At 41.3% G+C, this 24,225-nt stretch overlaps 2 long non-coding RNA genes across 2 annotated transcripts in view; one reads left to right on the forward strand and one right to left on the reverse strand.

Moving 5' to 3' along the window:
* The window catches only part of LOC148883807 (uncharacterized), a 19,084-nt gene extending 10,586 nt beyond the window's left edge, over positions 1-8,498 (forward strand). The window contains exons 2-3 of the long non-coding RNA XR_016118421.1: positions 8,218-8,276; positions 8,382-8,498. This is a non-coding gene — a long non-coding RNA (uncharacterized LOC148883807). The remainder of the gene's footprint in view (positions 1-8,217; positions 8,277-8,381) is intronic.
* Positions 152-21,958, reverse strand: LOC148883808 (uncharacterized). The gene is made up of 3 exons (XR_016118420.1): positions 20,944-21,958; positions 19,337-19,452; positions 152-810 (listed from the first exon to the last, which is right to left on the reverse strand). It is a non-coding gene; the product is annotated as an uncharacterized LOC148883808 (long non-coding RNA).
* Between the last annotated feature and the right edge of the window lie 2,267 nt (positions 21,959-24,225).

Genomic DNA, 24,225 nt, shown 5'->3' on the forward strand with positions numbered 1-24,225 from the left:
AATTTGCAGTCCATAGCAGCAATTTGAAAGGGGATGGGAGTGCGGGGAGAAAGGATAAAAAAACAAGATATTCTAAGCATAATAAAACATTTCAGAAGACTGAGGTGTACTATAACTGTGCAAAAATGTTTCATAAAAAACCGTACATAGTGCAAGTATGAAAGAAAAGGCATATTGATATATGTAGATACAGTAAAGTCTCGTTATATCGATATCGGATATATCGATAGTCCCGGTTATATCGATACTATTTCTATGCACGCACGGAGAAAATTACATGCAAACAGGGTCGGATATATCGATAGTCCCGGTTATATCGATATTTTTTCGGACCCCCTTGAATATCGATATAACGAGACTTTACTGTATATTGCATCAACATAAGGTGGTGGTTTACAGTAGAAGAGTCCAATTTTTTTTTTAACATTCAATAGAGCGTTAAAAACCTTTAACTCTCTTCTTTCGTCAGAAAAAAAAAGAGTTAGTTCGTAAATTATATGGTTATGGAGCTGGCTAAGCTTGAAAAAGGGGTGGCTGTACAAAATACAATACATCACATATTGATTTATATAGCGCTTTAACAACAGCTGAAGCTGTAAAAAAGCGCTTAACATGGACAACTATCATATACAGGACATAAAGCAGTCACAAAGATAGGAGAACATGCTTAAAGAGAGTCTCGACGTCAATTCTGAACATTAAAGAAAAAAATCCATACACACCTTCCATGTATATAACCCTGTACTGCTGTGCAGGCCACCACAGAGAGAGTGAAGCAGGCCTTGGTGGATGTTAAGACTGCCCAGACATCTGCAGAGAAGGTCATCGCCAGAGCTGATATTGAAGACACAGAGACCCACCTGACGCAGCTCAACAAAAGTACTCAGAACATTATTTTGAATCTTCAAATTTACCATTTTCTGCACTGTAAGGTACACCAAGAAGTAAATATTTTTTCAAAAGCTGACCATGCACCTCATAATCTGGTGCGCTTTATGCATGGAAAACGTTTTAAAATGTCTTTCATTAAAGGTGACCCTTATAATGCAGTGCACCTTATGTATGGAAAATGTTTTTAAATATGTCATTCGTTGAAGGTGCACCTTATTTACCAGAAAATACAGTCTTATATTTTTGTTACCCATCATGCTGATTTAGTGCAATTTCCAAATAATCCATATCAAAATATGCACATACAAGATCATAAAACATATCTATGAGCATGTATATGTTTTAACGCAGGCTGCAAAACAACCATAATATTAGGTGCGACCCCCCCCCCCCCCACCCCTAAAAAAGGCACCAAAAGCAGGACTGGGGACATCTAGTGTTTTTTGTTCAGTAAAGCATTCACTCTGAGTATCTTAAAATACACTTACAAAAAAGTGATGTCGGTTGTCCTTTAAATGTAGATGAAAGTCGTGGCCAGAAGCAGAGCTGCATTGTGTTTGTCTACTGACTGGAGCGTTTCGCCCCAAAAAAAATTGGGGTAGTTACATTTTTTTATTTCGTTTTTTTTCATGTTACTTGACTGCCATTTTGCCAAAACCAAAATTATTATGGTGTAAAATTAATCTCATTAGTATTTCTTTTGTTGCCTAATCATATTATAGCACATAATTGGCCTGCATTGGTTATTGATACTTGTACAGCTGGTTTTGAAGAGACGTCAAGGTCCCCCCCCAAAAAAAAAAAAATTGCGGCAAGCATTCGTGGGCCTTGAGTTTGACACCTGTGCCTTTTTACAGGATGAGTGGGCCTTCTGTGCTTCCAAAGCCTGCCGTCGGCAGCAACAATGCGCGCCTTTTCTCTGATATCATTAGCGTTAAAGGCCGCAGGTCAGAGGCGACGGTAGGTGTGGTTGCGCTCTAATCGTCGCCCGGGCGCACGTGTTGGCGATCAAGAGTCTTTTTCATGCGAGCTTACGTTTCACGTTTTGTATCCGATGCTCATTGATTTGTTTTGTTTTTGTTTTCGCCACGTCGCCATGCGGCTTGGCTTGAATGGACATGCGCGCGTTGTTTGGGATGCATAAACAAGAGGCTTCAAGGTTGGGGAGCATTAGAGGTGGCGTAGATGGAGAGAAGTAAAAGGACAGGGGGGGTATGGGGAGCGTCGGGGGGGGGGGGGGTTATACCAATCAGCATCCGCTTCCACTCAGCCATGCAAATGAGGCACTGGGTATCAGCCGCACTCTCCTGCTTCTTTAAGTGAGTGGAGCTAGAAAGCGACTGGCGGCGACGGCGGCAGCGGGTCAGATGGATCTTATCCTCTTAAATGCTAATGACATTTCTCCATTCTCTTCATTAGCCTCATGCCATTATCAGTAATTTGTACCCCCCGAATCCCACCCCTTCCCATCTTTCCGTATCACCCGCCCTTCCCTAATGAATTCTTGCCATTGAGATGTCCGAGATGGGAAAAGGAAGAAGACTAGTGTGAAGTGTGATGATTGTGCGTCATTGTCACCGCACAGCCCCACCCCCTGCTTCCCCTACCCCATTATAGAAATGGCTCATAGTTTTGTGTACATAAAAAGATGTAACATCAAAAGAGTTTTTAACGTGGCACCTCGCTGTCAACGCATGGCCCGCTTAAGCAATATAAAGCGTAGCTTCAACAAAGGACATATTGAAAAAGATTTTCCATTGCATAAGGTGCACCGCATTATAAGGGGCACCATCAATCAATGATATATTTTTTTGCATACATAAGGCGCAACGGATTATGAGGCACATGGTCAGCTTTTGAAAAAAATCTTTTCTTTTAGGTGCGCCTATAGTACAGAAAATACGGTAATTGGATGCTCATTTGAATATCAGAACGATTGCATTATTATTATTATTATTATTGTTATTATTATTTTATCTTACACAAGTGCGAAATCAGCCCCCACTCCACTTTTCTTACATTTTGGGGGGTATCCACTCTCTGCCACTCTCCCACTTTGGAGTCATTCAGCAATCAATATTAGCCCCCCCCCCCCCCATTCCAGCCCCTTCATCCTATACCCGCGTTGAGGGCACATGAATAAACAAATGCAGGTTGTATAAAAGGTCATTTTTAAATGGGTCTTTTCAAATGAAAATAAAATCCTACGCTCGGAGGAAACGGCGTGTTAGGGTGGGGGGCTGTCGGGTGGGGTGGGGGTCTTTTCAGGGAGACGCGCCGGGCCTTGGCTTTTCTGTTGATTCTCATTATGAGAGCACACAATCGCACGCACTAATTTGATGGCCCCCGGGCACCTCTCCTTAGCCAAATCAAGGCTTGAACACGCATGCTAATCAAGTATTGGCAAGGGCAGTGAGGCTAATACGCAAGAAGCAGGAGACTCTCCAGGTTATGAAAGGGGGAGGACATATGCTGCGGGGAAGGCCACGACGAGTGCCTGTCAAAGAGAGCAAAGTGGAAGGGGCGGGACTTTGATTCAAGGCTGCAGAGTGTAATGTTTGATTTTTTTTCAAAAAAACTTGACTTCAAACTGCAAACTTGTGTCGGTGAAGCAGTTGCTTGAAATTGGCGCTATCTGGCGGTTGCGAATCGTTTCGAGGGGCGATCGCAGTCTTCTGAGTGAAGCTTTGGCTCATGTTTTTGTTGCGCTTTTTTCAATTTCGCTACGGCTATGCGTCCATCCACATTAATAATTTAAGAATACAATTTTATTCCGTTTATTGCACAATATTTTATAACTTTTTTAAAACTTATTCACTGCCATTCATGAATTTATTGGAGAATTAAAAGTATGACGTCGAGCGCCGTTCTGGAATTTGTTCGGGTTTTGTTTTTTCATGCTTGGGTGCCGATAAAGCGCTGGCCATGGCCTCTGGCAATGTTTTTTTTCTTTTCGACAAGAGGCAGCATTTCCCTTTTTTGCATGTTAGCGCTTTGTTCCAGCTTTAACTTTTGTTAAAGCGAGATATAAACCAATATGTACACAGACGCTCCCCTACTTACGAACATTACGAACAACAATACATTTTTGTAGTAACATATGTAATATTCTCTCCAGTTGTACATGTACATATCATTATAGAGCATATATTTTATTAAATGTTTTATTTTTCAGTACAAATCAATACAGGTTACTTATACAAGCCTTAAACATACTTATATAAGCCTACAAAATATAACATTGAATCAACTTACGAGCAACTTTACCTTACAAACGGCTGTTCGGAACGTATCTCGTGGGGAGCGTGTGTATATTGCATTGTATTTTGGATATAATGCAATGGGTCAGTTCAAGGGTTCATTTCAAGAGCATATAACTTCAGACCCATATAATTTAGGAATTCACTCTTTTTTTTCTGATGAAAGAAGGAGTCTAAGTTTTCAAACACTGTATTGAATCTTTATGTCGTCCTAAAACTCAATATTCTGTGGGTCCTGGAATTCAAGTAACAGTGACAAAAACCCTGGCACTGGAATGGACACATTTTTGCACGTCTGGCAGTGAATTAGTTAAAATCATGCACCAAACAAACACTGAATATAAAGTATATTCATGTAAAAACAAAAACTACATCTAATAAAAACAAAGCTTTTTTTAATAAAGTAATAATTAAAAATCAACAATACTAGTGAATGTTGTCATGAAAGCAAATATTGAACTTTGGCAAGGGATTTTTTTTTGCACAGTTTAACATTTCCAATACCATGATCACTTTGTAAATTATTTATGATGATCTCTTTTGTTAAAATTATGTTGTATTTTTTCACCAGCCTTTCCTAAAACCAGCGTGGGCGCTTTCTATGGCTACTTTAGACCGAAAATAAATTAATACAAACACCCAAAAAGAACCTACTATAAGTGTGATCGAAAGTACTATTTTTTCTTCTTGGAAGAATTATTTCACATGATGACCTCTTCAATCTGGCGGGTTAAATAGACGCTAGCGCAGTGATCACGCATGATGGCCGTAAAGCAGTTTCTCTCGCCGTGTTTTTATTTATTTATTGTGGAAAAATAGAGACAAGGGGTTTAAGAACAAAAGTGAGAGCTCTGCAACGTTTGATTGAAAGGTCGGAGCCCTTCACATTATAGCCTGCAACTCGCGAATGGCCTTGTTTCATCGTTGTCATCGACCTTTGCTTACGGTGGAAACGGCGTGGAAGAGAAAGTGGGAGACACACACACATGCACACACACACACACACACACACACACACACACACACACACACACACACACACACACACACACACACACACACACACACACACACACACACACACACACACACACACACACACACACACACACACACAAGTCCTCAATAAGCCCACCTGAATCACTATAATCAATGCGGAGTGTCAATGACTTGCTCGGACTGATATTGCGCGCAGGAAGAAGAAACTTTTTTTAACTCATTCACTGCTATTCATGAATTTATTCGGGAATTGAAAATATGACGTAGAGCGCCATTCCCGGGTTTTGGTTTTTCTTGCAGGGGCGGTGCCGATGAAGCACTGGTCAGACCTCTGGCAATGTTTTTCCCCTCCCACGAGGGGGAAGCATTTGCCTTTTGTACAGCTGCCCCGATTTCAAACTAATATAACTCCAGACACATGTAATTTAGGAATTAACTCATTTTTTTTCTGATGAAAGAGGAGAGAAATAGAAACAAGTAATAGAATTTTGATTGCACAACCGGGTGTGGCAACCGCGGCTTCAATGAAGTCGCCGTCATTCTGTCGTCAGCATGAAATTGCATATTTGCTTCAAATCCTCCCGCCCACTTAATTCATTCACTGCCATTCACGAATTTATTCGGTAATTGAAAATATGACGTATAGCGCCATTCCCGAATTTGTTCGGGTTTTGGTTTTTCATGCTTGAGTGCAGATAAAGCGCTAGCCAAGTCATCTGGCAATGTTTTTTCTCTTCCACAATGGGGTATCATTTCCCCTTTTTCCATGTTAGCGCTTTGTTACAGCTTCAGCTGTTGTTTAAGCGCTATATAAACCAATAGGTATGGATTGCATTGCATTTTGAGCAGCCGTTCATTTCAAGCTCATATAACTCCAGACCCATAGAATTTAGGAATTAACTCTTTTTTTCTGATGAAAGAAGAGAGTCTCAGTTTTTTTTACGCTGCATTGAATGTTTATGTCATTCTGCAAGTTCATATTCTGTGGGTCCTACAATTTGAGTGAAAATGACAAAAACCCTGGCACTGCATTGGACACATTTTTGCACACGTCTGGAAGTGAATGAGTTATAATTAAATTGTCTTTGCTAATTGCTCAAGATTTAGTTGACAAGCCCAACATTGAATACGCCGAACTGTCTCCGTTTCCCATTCATCCTTCTAATCGAGGCGCCCAATAATAACACTTAGAGGATGTTTAGGATGGAAAAAGATGTCATAGATTTTAAGATGTATGCTATTTACAAGCTATTAACAACAAAGCGGGACCCGACGGTGCAAACTTAATAGAGCGCCTCCTTGGTATTAATTGCGCTGTTAAGAATACCTGACGGTAGACAGAGAAAAAGGAACATGAAAGGCATACATTTGCCGTCTTTATTGATGTGGAGATGGCGCAATCAAAAGAGCCCTCAGTGTTTTTGGTGATAGCTGAGAGTGAGAGCACAGAGATAATATTTTTTCATTTAATCATAGATACCTATTTTACCATTCCAAATGCATCACTTTGGTTTTACTTCCTGGGCACAAATGACTACTTTGTCATTGGCCAAATCTGGCGCCATCTTGTTGCATTTGCATATGCTAATAGTTGAGTTTTTACATCACAAAAAGGACGAGGTGAAAATTCGAATAAGTCAACTGTGAATGTTGATAAAGCAGCTCCATAGATTTAACCTATTTGTAATGTAATTATTTTCTTTTTTTTTATCGTATAGACGGCGGTGTGGAAAGCCAATGTTCTGTTTTTTGTTCATTTATTATTATTATTAATATTCTTTTTTTGCGGGGCAGATGGATAACGCTTTAGGTTGGTGGTTTTCCCCATTTTTTAAAAGAATGACGGAGGTGGAACATATTGATAAATAATGAGACAATCTTGTATGAAAATGACCATTTTCGTGACATAACCAGTACCTAATTCTTCTAAATGTGAAGTAAAGACCAAGATGGCGCTAATTTGTAATCACAATCATTGTCGTGGCTTGGAATTGAAACGGATTTACGTAGGACAGGAGATGTGAGATAATCTCTTTTCATCAATGGATGCAACATCTTTGTATTTGCTTTCAAAACGTAGCTTATAGCAGATGTGTACATTTCACCATGATGTCCCTGATCCACTGGTGAAAAGGACGCTTTAACCCTCTCTTCTTTCATCAAGAACTGCTTCATACAACAAAGACAGTGCAGAAACATTTTAGGATTGAATGACTGTGTCTTTGTGTTGTCACATTATTTGTTATTTTGTTTTTTTGACTTCAAGATGGCGTCGCATAAGTGGCTGCCTCAACAGCAGCTCCTGTATTTTGTTTTTCTACTTCCCTCTTCCTGTCATCACTTTGCTGCTGTGAAATGTCAATTTCTCCAGTGCGAGACTAATAAAGGTTTATCTAATCTAATCTAGTTGGCCACTCTGATTTAACTTGTTGAGTTATTGAGTAATTCACTACCGGAAAATTAGCTTCCACTTCACTTACAGCGACGTTACAGCCTCCGAAAAATAAACAAGCACTCCCTAAAGGGTCATTTTAATGACACCGGCGCGCTCCATCACAGCATCACAAACAAGTTCTAGCTGGAGGGAGATGAGCGCTATTGTCATGAGTTGCAGCCCAAACATCAACAACAACCAGTTGCGCTGCCTCCGTAGCTGGATGGCGCGCACGTACGCACGCCGTACGCCTTTGTGTGTGTGAATCACGCCGACCTGTTTTATCTGTCTATCAGGGATGCTACTTCAGATGTAATTTGTTTCAGCCGAGCTAATTGAAACCCCTATTCAGCGAGCCGCTGTGGATATTGTCTGCCCTGAAAAGGCGACAGTCCTTTCTCTCGCCACCATTGTTTGGGAATGTAATGAATTTTATGTTGCCGCCGCTCTGCCGGTAGAGAAATCCATTTCCCACTCCCCTCCACCCCCCCTTCCAGTCTCTTTTGTCATAGTTCCCCAACCTCATCCTTCAGTTCATCAATAGCCACTTTATGTGCCAATCTGTGGCGGGGGAATGACATTATTAGGAGGCTAAACAGCACGTCTAATACAGGCCCTCCCCTCCTCTTTCAGATCTGTACAAAAACGGACTTCAGAGGGACACCTTTCTACCTTTCATCGACATGCTGGAGGTAGAAACAAAGTCACATCCTGCTCTTGTGTCCTTAATATATTCATTTGTTCATCACACGCATGTGTTGCCTTGTGTTGTTTTTTTTTTCTGAGTTGCTCTTTAGCGGTTTCGATGCTTTCCGGCATGCCTCTCACGGTGTCACAAAGCTGGCTTTGATCAGAGTAGCCTGAAAGATTCGCCGGCAAAAGTGGAAGAGGGGAAGAGAGAGAGCGAGAAAAGGTAACATGGATTAGCTGAGTGACTCATGGAGATTTTGGAAGGAAAATATTATTATTATTATTATTAATATTATTTGTTACTTAGTTTTTTTTTTGTTCTTTTGATTTCAAGACGGCGCCGCGAGAGTGGCTGCCTTTCCAGCAGCTCATGTATTTTTTTTCTACTTTCATTCCTTTCATCACTTTGCTGCTGTGAAATGAAAATTTCTCCACTGTGAGACGAATAAAGGCATATCCAATCCAATCCAATCCAATCCAAAAGACAGGGAGGTGAGCTTAAGAGGGGAAGATGCGGCGAATGATGTGCTTTGCAACTAAAGTTACCAAAAGCGGCATTATCCTAGATGAACATGATTGTATTTTGGATTGGATTTGGATTGGATTAATGTAAGACATTTATTCGAGTATAACGCTCACACGTGTATAATGTGCATCCCTAATTTTCAATTAAAAATCAGTGTAAAATTTAGTTTCACTTTTTCTCGGCCTGGCAACTGTATATTAATTAAAATATGAAGAACACTGAATTGAAACTCTGGATATCGGTAATTGTACAAAACAGCAATGCTTAACGCACGTTTCAGTGTGGGCGAGGCGAGGAAAGGAAATGAAGCGTAGCTAAGGAAATGCTAATCAACATTCAAAAAAAAAGGAATGCGCGTGATCCGGGTCTTTCCGAGAATCAAAACTGAAGGGTGAGAATAGCCATGGAAATGATGTCCCCTTCTGGAAGGGATAAAGCATTAAATATCCGAGTGTATGCGACATTTTTCCCTAGCCTCGTTTATAACGCGCACCCAAACTTTGAGTTCTTTTTTAGGTAGAAAATGTTTTGCGTTATACTCGAAAAAATACTGTACATTTCGCAGCAGCAAAGTTATAAAACGAAGAGAAATACATCTAAAAAAATTGTGTGGGTGAGCAGCGGCAGCTATTCACACCAGCGTTCACTCTACCCGGAAGTAACACAACAGCAAAGTTATGAAAGGAAGAGGAAAGGAAAGAAAGAAATAGAAAAACAAAATACAGGAGCTGCTGGATTGGCAGCCACTCCCACGGCGGCATCTTGAAGTAAAAAAAAAAAAAAAAAAAACAAGAAAAACTGAATGACGAATAATATGACAACACAGACACAGCATGCAAATTTTGGGTTCCACTAAAAAGCGGGAAGAGGACAAGGAATGTTGTGACGCTGCAGAGGAAACAAGTGGTAGAAAAAAAGGGTGGGGGTTGTGGGGGGGGTGTTCCATCTAATCAGGAGTCAATAGTTCAATAAAGACATCAACCCAAGCGGACAGAAGCTCTGGATTAACCCCCCTTTCACTTCAGCCCAGGTGACAGGGTGGAAATGTCACCGGCCAACCCCCCTCCCCCTCCGCCACCCCCCCCAAAAAACTTTTAACACCATCATTCACCCCCTCGCCGCCTATTGAAACACAATCATGCACGCAGATACAAGAGCAAGTTGCATCGAGGAGGAGGGTCCACACCCGCCGTCCCTTCCAGCATTAATTCAATCCATTGAGTGTCAGCTAGTTAGCGGGGTGACCCTGCTCAACACACGCTTTAACTCTCCGCCGCAGAGGAAGACGTGAACCCGCCGAAAAAGGCCCGAAAACCAGATGGCTTCACAAAAGGAAACACGGAAGTCTGAAAGACAGGAGGGTAGCGCAACAACAGGCATTCAGGGCCGCGATGAGGGTGAATTAAAGAGGGCATGGGGTGATGCTCGGTGGCCGGATGGGGACCATTTACTGACATCTACCCCCCAAAAAAATCAAGCTCAAATGTAATAAACAGCACCAAGATACTAACACACTCGCAAAGGCACCTTTTGAGTATTTAATGATCTTGTCATGTGACTTTTGGGAATGTGGGAGCCACCAGGTAGCACAAAACGCATCATCACAAATGATTATGCAGCTAATTTGTGATCACACTCACTGTCGCGGCTTAGAATTGAAGCGGATTTCCATGCATTTTCATCAATGAATGCTACAGCTTCGTGTTTGCTTTCAAAGCTTGTAGGAGATGTGCACATTTCACCATGACGTTACTGATCCACTGGTGAAAAGGACACTTTGATCCCCTCCTCTTTCATCTAGAACTGATTTATACAACAAAGAGGTTGCAGAAAATTATTATCTCATTCACTGCCATTCACAAATTTATTCGGGATTTGAAAATACGTATGTATGTCGTAGAGCGCCATTCCCGAATTTGTTTTTTTTTTCATGATTGGGTGCCGATAAAGCGCTGGCCATGGCCTCTGGCAATGATTCTTCTTTTCCACAAGGGGGCAGAATTTCCGTTTTTTTCCATGTTAGCGCTTTGCTTCAGCTATTATTAAAGCAATATGTATGTATTGTATTGTATTGTATTTTGGACAGCCGCCCTGATTTCAAGCTTATATAACTCCATACCCATATAACTTGGGAATTAACTATTTTTTTTGATGAAAGAAGAGAGTCTAAGGTTTCTTACACTGAATTGAATGCTTACGTAGTCTTAAAAATCAATAATTTGTGAGTCCTGCAATTCAAATGAAAATGACAAAAACCCTAGCACTGGAGTGGACAGATTTTTTGCACATTTCTGGCAGTGAATGAGTTAAGCAGGTTCGGTTATTTTCTTTTCTTTCATCAACGATTTGTTTTCGTCAGGTTTTTATTAGTTTTCGGGTTTTTTTATTATTATGTTTTTATGGGCATATACAAGGTTAAAAAAGGATGGTTGACGCATAGATTGAAAACAAAGGACCATTTTGCATTTTTTTTCTCAATGCCAATCTCTTTTATGATATTAATATAGTAATATGTTTCCAATTCGTAGCCACAACAGAACCCCCCCACCCCAAAAAAAAACATCAGGAAACAATGACTTTAAATGGGTTTAAATGTGGATGTTTCATTCGAAACGCAGTCACGATCGAGGGTGTGCAGAGTTGTGCAACACCTTTATCGTCATTTGTTTTTTCTAATTCTTTAAACAAAGAATATATTTCAAAAATTCCAGTGGAGTTGTATAGGTCCTAGGGCAAATTTTATTGTGCAGACATGACACTTCATGAGGCATCACGTACACATACCCCCCCCCCCCCCCCCCCCCCTCAAATCCTCTAATATTTGTCTCATGCTTTGTGCCGCATTAAATCTAATCAGTTGTTTTGGTCCTCTCGTTTTTTTTTTTGTCACCAAGGTAAAGCTCAGAGTTGTGTAAAATTCAGGGTTTAAGGTTTTTTATATTATTATTATTATTATTATTATTATTATTATTATTATTATTAATGGATACCGCCAGTAATGTAACTAAGGTGAACTAGCTCCCAAACCGTTTTCGCTCTCCACTCTACTTTTCATTGCCCATCCTCACGCTCACCTTTTATCCCTGCTCTTTATTCTGTCACTATCCTGTTCCCTCGCTGTCGTTACTCAAGGTCAGGCCCTCTGTATTTTCCAGCACATAATGCTTTGTATGCGTGCGTCTGTTTTGGGGTCGTGGTCGTGGTGTGAGATGTATGGGAGGGGCGGGGCAAAATGACAACAACCCTGAAGGTACTTTTAAGTATATTTGGATTTCCTGTTGTTTTCAAACCTTCAATTGTTAATGGCGGCGGTGCATTCTTTTTAAAAAAAGGATGAAATAATACAGACGGAAGAAAAGCGGAGGGTTACGGTCCTCCAGCAGAGACCTTGGAGAGAAGGACCACCCGTGAAGAGGGTTCAAATCAAATAATCGTCGAAATTTGGGATGATTGACATTGTCGCCGGATTCGTGGATTGGCGGAGGACAGGCGCTCGGCGTACTTCTGTCGGGCTTTTATGGTGGGGTCTGAAATAAGTGGCAAATAATGGAGTGAGGGTGAATCAATCGTCCTCCTCGGGGAATGTGAGGACATTCATCTCTTTAGTCATAACTGATTCAGTTACCTTGGTTTGAGTCTTTTTTGTGTGCTCCCGGTACACTTATGTTTTATGTTTACACGTATATGTTCTTGGAAAGCAGACGTACGTCTCCTGAAGGCAAAATCTAATTGAAAATATTCTACCACCTGTGGATTCTTTTGTTTTTTTTCCCAGCAAATTATTTTTTCTCAATGTGTTAAAATTATGATGTCAAAAAGAGCAATGATCATCTTTCATCTAGGACTGCTTCATATCACAAAGGGGGTACAGCAAGTGCTGAAGAATGAATGACTGTGTCTTTGTGTTATCATATTATTAGTTTTTTTTGTTTTCTTTGGTTTGATATTTGATTTCAAGATGGCGCCGCGACAGTGGCTGCCTTTCCAGCAGCTCCTCTATTTTGTTTTTCTACTTCTTTCTTTCCTTTCATCTTCCTTTTATAACTTTGCTGCTGTGAAATGTAAATTTCCCCACTGCGAGACGAATAAAGGTACATCCAATGTAATCCAATCCAAAGTGGATAAAAGTCAAAACATTAACTCATTCACTGCCAGACAATGTGTCCGCTCCAGTGCCAGGGTTATTGTCATTTTCACTCACATTGCAGGACTCACAGAATATTGAGTTTTAGGACGACATAAACATTCAATGCAGCGTAAGAAAGTTCTCATCTTTCATAAAAAAAAGAGTTAATTCGTAATATCATATGAGTCTGGAGTAATATGAGGTGCAAGTGGGGGCGGCTATACAAAAAGCAAAGGCTGCCCCCTCGTGGAAGGGAAAAAAACATTGCCTGGTCTGACCAGTGCTTTATCGGCACCCCTGCCACCTAGTTAATGGATAGCTAATAGCTAACTACCCATATGGCTAGCTAGCTCGGTAGCGACATATCCTCATAGCTAATAGATAGCCCAAAACGCACAGCGGCGCTCACTTTAAAATGTAGAATGTGTTGTTTTCATTTTATTTCTTTCAAAAGTTTGAATTGTACACTTGCAAGTGTGTCCTCTAGTGGCCAGGTACAAACGTTACATGTAGCCTTTTGGACTGATTTCTTTCCCTCTTTTTTCCTTTTTTTTTAGTGGTTTGCTTTTTGGGCCTCGCCGCTGTGCCAAAGCCGTTTGAGACTGGGGGGTCCTTTAAAAGGGGGGCATAGGAGGGAGACGGGGGTCCCTGATCCCGAAAGGTGGGGCCTATTGGCCTCAAAAGATGTTTCCCCAAGAGGGGCAGCCAGAGGCAGGAGGAGGTTGTGAGAACGACCCCGCGGAACAAACCGCGGCTGGCCCAAGGCGGTCACTTTTTAAGGGAATAGATCATTAGGTGTAATTAGGGTGTTCCTATTGTCACGAAGCCCCCCCACTCAGAGCCCAACTCGCCCCCCGACTGCGTAAGAATGAATAAAATCACTAGATACCACCACCCCCGCCCCTCGACTCACTCTCACCCGTTGCAGTAGTTAGTGAAAACACTTTGATGTCACAAGAGTCGTCCAGAACTTGCCAGCATAAAGGCAGTGTTTTAAGCTTTCTCTCTCTCGACCCCTCTATCCCTACCTCCCCTCTTTTCTCTTCCATGGCCTGCACACAAGGCTGTAAGACACACATGCTTGAATGAGCGACAGCCTCGCCCAACCTCTCCCGTCCGAGGACCCCACCACCTCAGTCGCCCTCCCTCCCTCGTCTCTTTTTCAGCCTTCCCACCCCACATTTCTTTGAGGCCTGGTCAATTCTCTCAGAGTTAAAAAAAAAAAAGCATCAAATGTTTTCTGCTGCTGGGTAATGAGGGAGTGGACCTCATCAGGGCCCAATAGTCAGCTATCCTTGGCTTTTGTTGCCGCTCAATGGCACGGCGCTCTTTGAAAGACTCAACAGCAACTTTTGGAGGAGTAAAAGATGGAGAAAAGATACGGCGGATATAGAGGGAGTGGGCACAAGGGGGTGGAGGAGAAGATGTAGTCACCAAAAATAAAAAGCCATTCTGAGAAGGATGGGGGGGGGGGGGGGGGGATTGTAAACGCCTTCCCGGAGTGAGCGGTGGACAGTTGGGACAATGACTTGAGAGGAGCTACATGTGTTTGGATGACTTTCTTTCAGTGAGGATTGATTGTCCCCGCCGTCTGTCAGTTCCCTTTAAAAGCTTCAATATTCATTTCGTGCTCATGTGGATTCCATAATTTGGCTTTGGGCCTTGAGAATGCCTTAAACGGCCACAAAACACACACAGGTGATTTTGTTGAATTTGGTAAAAGAGAAAAAAAAAACTTGATTGAAAGTGCCATTTCAATAAAGCTGTTGTGTATTGTGTTGTATAGATTTTAGCATAGCGCAATCTAGTGGAAGCAAAATGCAGAAGCGGTACATTTTTATAATAATAATAATAACAATAAATTAAATTTATTGTATAAGCCTCTTTCAAAAATCTAAAGGACACTTTACAGTCACAGGATAAGAACAAAAATGTTTTTTTGCGAGTGAGCGTCTCAGTGCCTTATAATGCGGTGCACCCAAGAAACATTAAAACTGTTCAAAAATGTGTGCGGCTGAATTTGATCTGATCCCCACTTAACTTCTCTTGAGATATTGATTAAGGTTAGCCGGCGCTGTTGTTTTTTGGATTGGGTTAGCCTTTATTAGTCTCGCAGTGGAGACATTTACATTTCACAGCAGCAAGCTGCAGAAGAAGTAGAAGAAAATACAGGAGGTGCTGTAAAGGCAGCCACTCTCGAGGTGCCATCTTGAAGTCAAAAGAACAAAAAAAAAATAACAAAATAATATGACAACACAAAAACAGTCATTTAATGTTAAGCACTTTCTGCACCAGCTTTGTTGTATGAAGCAGTTCTAGATGAAAGAGGAGAGGATCAAAGCATCCTTTTCACCAATTGATCAAGGGACATTATGGAGGAATGTGCACGTTTACGACAAACTAAATGTTGAAAGCAAACACGATGCTGGAGCATCCATTGACAAAAACAGATTGTCTCACATCTCCTGTCCAACGTAAATCCGCTTCAATTCCCAGCCGCGACAGTTCCGCATTTGCATCGGCGTGACCAGAAAATGTTTAAAAACAATCCACATCCGTTCCACAAGACGCACAACAACTCAAAGTGACAAAACAAAACAGAACAAACAAAAAACAAAAAAAGCAAGGCTCGTGAGAGCACTTGCTGACGGCTGCCTACTCGAGCGCCATCTTGGACTTCTTTATGGTCAACCGGGCACCGTGGCCGGTTTCCAAAAGCATGTCGGATCATGCCGGCAGGGAGACGGCGACGTGGAGGCGGATTAAATATATTTTGGAGGATGTGACAAAGCCCTCGAGATGGCAAATCAACTAATGACCTGCTTGGCCTCAGCCTCATCTGATTATAAATAACCTATGGAATCATCACCGCTGATTGTGTTTCCAGTCCTTCGTTCTTCCCTCACTATTATTTGTGGCTTGTTCATAAAAGGAGCCTGAAGACAATAGCGCTCATTCTAATAACTTATGATTGTGACGTCTTCTTACCTTGCCCCACCTTCCCATGCAGCGCCCCTTATTTTCAAAGCTGCTGTTTTGCCACTGGCAGAGGGTCACGGCAGGTTGATGAAATGACACGTCCCTTTTGTCCGTGACGGGGGAGGGCGACTGTCAGGCTGTTATTAAGTCCGATTCTGCCAATCGGCTCCAACGCGGATGCGCTGATCAAAAAGTTGACAGCGGAGAAGAATGGAGTATCTCCATCCTCTTGCTTTATGATGATTGCTAATTATCCGCACGGCTTAAGGAGGCCAGTGGCAGAAATCCGCTGATTTCATAATGCGTCTTTTGAATGCTCAGCCGGTCCGCCCTGATGGGACTGATGCGTGATTCTTGTCTTTTCCAGGGAGGAGGAGGGGGGGGGGAAGAATAGCTGGAGATGATGATGACAGTTTGCGCTGTCCTCCCTGACATGAATCCCGTTGACATTGTGCAAGCGCATTGGAAAATATGAACCGCGCATTACAGGTTTGGCGCTTTGAATAGCAGCGGGAAGAAGACAGCGGCGACGTTTTTGTTGTTGTTGTTGTTATTGCTGCAAGATGCATTTCTTTTTTGCTTGTTGAGGGAGACGATAAACACACGTGGGATGGCAGTGGGGGAGAGAGGGTGATCTCCTCCACTCCTGACACAAATACGCCAAGAAAGGGCTAAGAGTTGGAGATTTATCATCTGGGAGATCGAAGAAAAGTGACAGGCATACATTTTGGACCCAAGTCTGGATAATGTGTGCATTTCCGCTATAAATTTGCAGGGTTTTACTAAATACGGTAACACAAGGATGCTAGTGATTCAATTATCGATATGTTTACATCCAATGCCATGAGCAAGTAAATCACCAGCCAAAATATGCACATCCTATAAATTCACAATTATTCACTCATTCACTGCCATTCACAAAATTATTTGAGAATTGAAAATATAGACATAAAGCGCCATTTATTTATTTTGAGGGAAATTACTTGTACTGGTGGGGACTGTTTTTACCTCAAATAATACTGTTAGAGCAATTCACTATACAAACACATTTTAACATCTTTTCTATTTCTTTACGTCATTTTATTTTCTCAGACTTCCTGTCATCATGTCACATTCTGTCCGTCTTTACATTGTTTTATTTTCTCGGGCTTCCTGTTTTGACATCACATTCTGTCCGTCTTTATAAAAGCTCTCCCAACCAGCACCTCCCGCTTTTTCTTTGTCCTCTCTTGGCTCTCCTCCTCTGCCTGCCCCTTGGGGTCAGGCAGTTACAGTTTGTGCCGTCCCACAGATTAAAGAATCTTTTTGTTTTTACTATTGATTGCTGCTTTATTAATAATGAACAAATACATTACATATAATGAACAAATACAAATAATGATGAACAAATACATTCTGAGTTTATATCGCCTTCCAGTCCAACTTTTTTTCCATGTCATATTGTTAGTTTTGTTGTTAAATCCTCCATCGTATATTTTGACTATACAGTACTCACAACTTTGCCGCACAATAAACGTCGTTAACATCGCCCAAGCTACTTTATGCGCCTTATCCGACACTTTGACGCCATATCCTACTTGACTCTCCGCACCCTGCCCACCACATTTTCCAGCTAACTCAGGAAATAACTTTTTGTTCCCATTGAAAGAAGAGAGTCTAAGGCAGGGGTGTCAAAGTCATTTTTTGCCGCGGGCCACATTGTAGTTATGGTTTCCTCTCGAGGGCCGTTATGAATTTGGGGAAGCCATTAGAATGTTTAAATCCCTTCAAATATTACATATAGGGCACACAGCAAATTAATGAATAACTCGTTTTCAAATCTGAAGTCAAGAATAATGACTTTTATTGTGGTTGACATCCAAAAATATGACATTTTGGCTCAGATTTTAGCAATCATCATGGAATTTAACAAGTTTGATTTGCTTTCGCGGGCCGAAAAAAATGATGTGGCGGGCCGGATTTGGCCCACGGGCCTTGACTTTGACACCTGTGGTCTAAGGTTTCTTACGCTGCATTGAATGTTTATGTAATACTAAAACTCAATATTTTGTGGGTCCTGCAATTTAAGTCTTCTTTTCCTTTCGGCTTTTCCCTTCAAGGGGTCGCCACAGCGAATCAGTGTCCTCCATCTTCAGAGGTTTGATTCGCATGTTTGTTTTGGCCAAGCTTTTACGTCGGATGCCCTACCTGACACAACCCTCTGTATTTATCCAGGCTTGGGACCGGCACAAGAAGACACAGGCCTGTGTCGCCTTGTGGCTACAGAACAAGCAACTCAATGAACTTAATAGAGATAAGGATGCTCAGGAAAAGGCTCCCAAACACAAAATGGTCATCGGCACAGCAGCATTCAAGCAAAGCAAAACTAGTATATTCACCATGTGATGACAATGATAAGATGTTGGAGAAAAAAAAAACTTATCACATACAAAACCCTGCAATTGAAGTGAAAATGACAAAAGCCCTGGCACTACAGTCAACACATTTTTACACAATGTCTGGCTGTGAATGAGTTAAATGCAAGTATGCATTTTTTATGGCATGTCTAGTTATTGCTGTTGTGCAGTATCTTATATGTGTTTGGTAAAATATTCACTGCATGAATTAATTAACGTGTTAGGGAAAAGCATATGAGAACTGCTAAACTTTATTTGCAGTTAATCAGAGACACTGAATGGTGACATTTTTCCCCGTTTTTTTTTTCATGTGATAGTTTCAGGGTGTGCATACTTGTTGTTTGTTCTTAATTGTTTTTTTTGTTCTTTTGCTTTGTACGGCCACATCACTGCATGCAGAAAATGATGCCAAATGAGGAAGAATTAAGGACGATGATGTCTCTATCAACCCGAGAACGAAAGTGGCGTCAATAGAATGTGACAAAATGGCTGAGCATTAAAAGCTAATTTTCTCTGTTATGAACACACACGCTCTCAAGCGCTCTCCTCTTTTCACTACATGTAAATAGAGTGCATCACTCACCGTTTAATAATGGGCGCGCGCGCGCGCACACACACACACACACACACACACACACACACACACACACACACACACACACACACACACACACACACACACACACACACACACACACACACAAACACACACGCACGCACGCACACACGCACACCTCATTTGGATGTGCATTCACTGGCTAATGCTTGTTTAGTGTCGAACATCCATTTTTTTCTACTCAGAGTAAAAAGCTAAGCAGCCTCCTGTTCCATTGCGCCCTTCGCTGCTTATGTTTGATGTTGCCACTTGAGCATTATTAATTTCATATTCCATTAGCTCTTTATGTCACGTGTGTGACAGTCAGGAGAGCCTTTTGCAGACACTGTGTGGATCTAGCTGGCATTTAGCCCAAAAAGCCGTAAGGAGGCTGTGATTTCTTCTTTTTGGCAATCAGAAATGAATTAATAAAAAAATACCTGACACGGTGAGGTGTGTTTCCTTAGTTATTGGTTTGAAGGTGCTCACCGTGCTGGGCAGGGAAATGAACCTGGAGAAGATGTGCGACTCTGTCGCAGACTGCATTTTCCACAAGCTGTGTAGCAGAGTAAGTGATGTTATTTGCCTTAAATATAAGTTTTCTACACTGTACATTGTTTGCAAGGATGTAGATGGATTTAACTCATTCACTGCAAGACGATGTATAAAAATGTGACCATTCCAGTGTCAGAGTTTTTATCCTTGTCACTCAAGTTCCAGAACCCAGATGTTTTATGACAACATAAACATTCAATGCAGTGTAAGATACTATAGACTCTCTTATTTCAAAAGAAAAAAATAGTTAATTCTTAAGTTATATGGGTATGGAGTTATATGAGCTTGAAATGAGGGTGGCTGTCCAAAATACAATGCAATACATACATATAGGTTTATATATTGGTTTATATAGCGCTTTAACAACAGCTGAAGCTGGGACAAAGCGCTAATGTGGAAAAAAGGGAAATGTTTCCCCCTTGTGGAAAGGAAAAAGACATTGCCACAGGCCATGGCCAGCGCTTTATCAGCACCCAAACAAGACAAAACAAAACCTATGTCATATTTTCAATTCCCGAATAAATTCATGAATTACAGTGAATGAGTTAATATTGCAAAGATACAAAAGATCGAAATATAATAATAATAATAATAATAATAATAATAATAATAATAACATTTCATTTATAATCGTTTCTTTTTTTAAATGATCTATTTTGTGAATTTTGGCTGTTGTTTGAAAATTTCCCACTTTTCGCACACCCACTCCAAAGCAAATGGCGAATGTACTGTATTGTAAATCCATATGTGTTGCTGCACCTTTTGTTTTCAGGACAGTGCAGTTCAAGCACCCGGTCAAAGGTTATTTAACATTCACATTCTAATGGGATGCTGAGCTGCTTTTAAATCCACAAAGTGTGATTTCACTTTTGTGATCCCTTGTTTAGTTTGCTTCCGTTTGAATAGAAGCAACTGTAGAATGCGTTTTTTTAATGCAGACTTTAGCTTTTATGAAATAGCTTTGCAGCGCAAAGTAAATGGAACATGGGCAAATCTTTCTCTTCATCTGGCAGACAAAAAAGCACCGAGGTCCCCTTATTGACAAAAATCCTCTCATTCCTCGTCTCAACTGCTCATATAGAGCAAACCTGCTTAATGCCATCTGTATTGTGCCAGACTTTTTAACCCCCGCCTCCCCTCCCGCCTTCTGTTGCCGGCCAATTTTCTGCTCAATGTCAAAAACCAATTCTATTGATGTTCCGGTGAATAGTTAGGCCGTGTTTTTGTGTGTCTGTCATTCACTCTCGATAGATGTCTTGCAGCCCTTTATTTTGTGGTCTTGAATTGCAAAGCAGCTTAAAAACATATAAAAATAAAGTCGACTTTTTTTCTTTTTGCATTGAACTTAGTATATTGAGTCAGATAAGCATGCTGGATTCATTTTATGTTGATCCTTCAGATTTGTTATGCATCTTGGGTACAAATCCTAACATACATCATATTTGTGGGTGTTTATTTGTTTATTTTTTAGTCTCAATGGGGCAGCGACTACCTGGAGATGGAGATTTCATGTCACATTCCCCTGCTGGCGGCGTGCCCGAAAAAACAAGTCAGGCACTTCATCGACAACCGGCATCGACAACTTGAATGATAAGAATCTGATCATGCGTGGTTCCAAAACCTGCTGAAGACACAAATAAATAAATTAATTAATATATTCTTACACTCCAACACGCATTACCAATTTGTTAGTTCTTTAGCATTTAATTTTAGTCAATAATTCCAGAATTGACTGAACCAGAAAGGTCAGTAAACTCCAGAACGGAAGAGGGAAGCCATGTGCACAGTGGTTATCTGCTGTCCTCTTGTGGACAAAATAGTAAAACGATCCGCTGTTTTGTTTTTTTAGCAGTTTTTGTCGCTTCAATGAAATCCCCAATTTGCTTCATGTGCATTCCACTGCTCGTCCAGATAAGGAATCAACTACAGCTATCAAACTATGGGGGAAAAAACACAAATGTACAGTATCTATGCCATCAAGAGGAAAACAAGCATTGTTTTGTTCTCACTTATCCCCTATAGGTGGCAGCAGAAGGCAAGAATTTGCTGCATTGGTTGAATTTCTTCAACGATGAGGTCATCTTCATGCACCATTGCAGGCTGGACCAGCCTTCTGCTTTCGACCAAATGCACAACAAAGAAAATTCTGCTCCTTTTAGATGGCTTCCACTGGGTACGCGTTCAAACAATCACAATAAACAAACAACCGCAAAGAGACGTAGACGATGGATTTGAGCTCTGCACCCCAGAAATGAAAAACAAAAAGTGAATTGTGAGAAAATGTACTGGTTGGCAAGTCAGACAGAAACACGGGTGACATGGATTAACCCACTTCATCTTTACCTTAGTGTGGGAGTGGAGGGGGTCATGTTGGGCGATACGTCAAGTTGGATCATGACAAGCTGATATGCTTATGGGCTTACTTGTCTTCATCAACGTGGCCTGAAAAAAAAAAGAGGAAGAGGCGAGGGATCATCTCAGGGTGTGTATAAAGGATGGGAAAACACAATCAAAACCTGAGCTTTTAGCTTAACTGCAAATGGACCAAATATAAAGACTAGTCTCTTTGAGTACAGGACCTGGAGTTCTCTGCAGGTGCCAAAGTGCTGCATCAGGTGTTCTCTTTGGTGTGAGATGAAAAAAAATAAAAATAAAGTGTCAGACAATGTGTGTGTCTGCTATAATCCAGCTCGCTGCCGACTGCCTGTGAATTTCCATTCAGCATGTGGCAGCCTATAAATGCGCTTATGAATAATCCATACTATCCAGTGATCTTCAAAGTCGCAGCAAGCAGCACGGGGTAGGGACTGAAGTCCAGTACGTGTGGATTTATCTCTTTGGGTTTTTTTTTCGGTTTATTACAAGAATGGAACATTGGCGGCCATTTTACAGTTTTTTTTCTGTAGTTGGCAGAAAACAGCATAAAATGACTGACAGGTGTCTAAAACCAGATTTGAAATTGATCTTATGCCGAATGTGAATGCCTATGTGAATCACAACAAATCAGGCATTATTTGAAAACATCCTTTACATAAATGTACAATTTTAACTCATTCCCTGCCAGATGTGCAAAAATGTGTCCACTCCAGTGCCAGGGTTTTTAGTCATTGTCACTCGATTTTCAGGACCCACAGAATATTGAGTTTTAGGATTGTATCAACATTCAATTCAGTGTAAGAAACCTTAGATTCTCTGCTTTGATCAGAAAAAAAGAGTTGATTCTGAAATTATATGTCTCTGGAACTATATGAGCTTGAAATGAGGGCAGCTCTGCAAAATACAATACAATACAAACCTATTGATTGATATAGCGCAACAACAACAGCTCAAGCTGGAACAAAGCACTAAGATGGGAAAAAAGGCAAATGCTGCCCCCTCGTGGAAGGGAAAAAACATTGCCAGGGGTCTGACCAGCTCTTTATCGGGACCCAGGCATGAAAAAAAAACAAAACACATTTGGGAATGGACCTCAACATCATATTTTCAATTCCCGAATACATTTGTGAATGGCAGTGAATGAGTTAAAGTCCTTTACTATGACAGAGATTCGGCGATATCGTTTTGGCCTGATAGGCACCCGATCATGGTCTCTCCCTCATGAACGAGCATTTCAGCACAGGGGGACAGGTGCTGTACATGGCGGAGAGACAAAGAGGACCGCTTGTTTTCATCACGTCAAGAGCCAGGAGGAAAAGGGAGGAGGCGGAGGAAAACGAAGGACAACTCTCCTTCACTCTCTCTCTCTCACACTGGCTACTCGTGGAGATGATGTCATAATTGGGCCAGGTAGACAGAGCTGGAAGGGAGGTAGGCATGGGTAAGGGGAGGGGGTGAAGTCTCAGTGCTCCTGGAGAGAGAGCAAGGACAGGTGATTGAGGTTATCGAATACAATTATTTATTCGAGCGCTAACAGCGGGAGACATACTTTAACTCATTTACTGCCATTCACAAATTTATTCAGGAATTTAAATTACGACGTAGAGTGCCATTCCCGAATTAGTTCGGGGTTTGTTTTTTTCATGCTTGGGTGCCGATAAAGTGCCTGCCATGGCCTTTGACAATGTATTTTCCCTTCCACAAATGGGCAGCATTCCTGTTTTTTCCATGTTAGCGCTTTGTTCCAGCATCAACTGTTGTGAAAGCGCGATATAAACCAATATGCAGTTTATGTATTGCATTGTATTTTGTACAGCCACCCCCATTTCAAGCTCAGATAACGCCTTAGGAATGACTGAGGAAAGAAGAGAGTCTAACGTTTGTTACGCTGTCTTGAATGTTGATGTAGTCCTAAAACTCAATATTCTGTGGGTCCTGGAATTCAAGTGACAATGACAAAAACCCTGGAGATATTTTAGCACACATCTGGCAGTGAAGGAGTTAAACAATATTGATTTCATACAGCCCACATATGATCATTCACACATTGCAAATCCCCTGAGCTCATCGGTGCGGCACTAATATCGGGTATTCTTTGCAGAGAATAAAGAATGAAATGGCGAGTGCTTGTCTGTCCATTGTGTTGCTGCACCGTTTGTGTTCAATGCATTGTTGAAAGGGTTTTAGCACAGTAATGCTGATGCTAAATAGCATTAACATAGCAGAATTAAAGGCGAAGTTGTATGGGTGTTTGCAATACGCAACGTGCTATTAGCTCTTGTTTGATGTTTAGTTTGACAATTGTCCGCTACCTCTATTGTTAAAACGCTCCTTAAATAGCATTCCCCCAGTTTCAAACTAAAATGTCGCAGTCAGCAACTAATTCCTGGTACTTGCA

This window comes from Hippocampus bargibanti, linkage group LG19, assembly GCF_051943395.1.
Source record: "Hippocampus bargibanti isolate YZ-2025 linkage group LG19, ASM5194339v1, whole genome shotgun sequence".
Classification (NCBI taxonomy): domain Eukaryota; kingdom Metazoa; phylum Chordata; class Actinopteri; order Syngnathiformes; family Syngnathidae; genus Hippocampus; species Hippocampus bargibanti.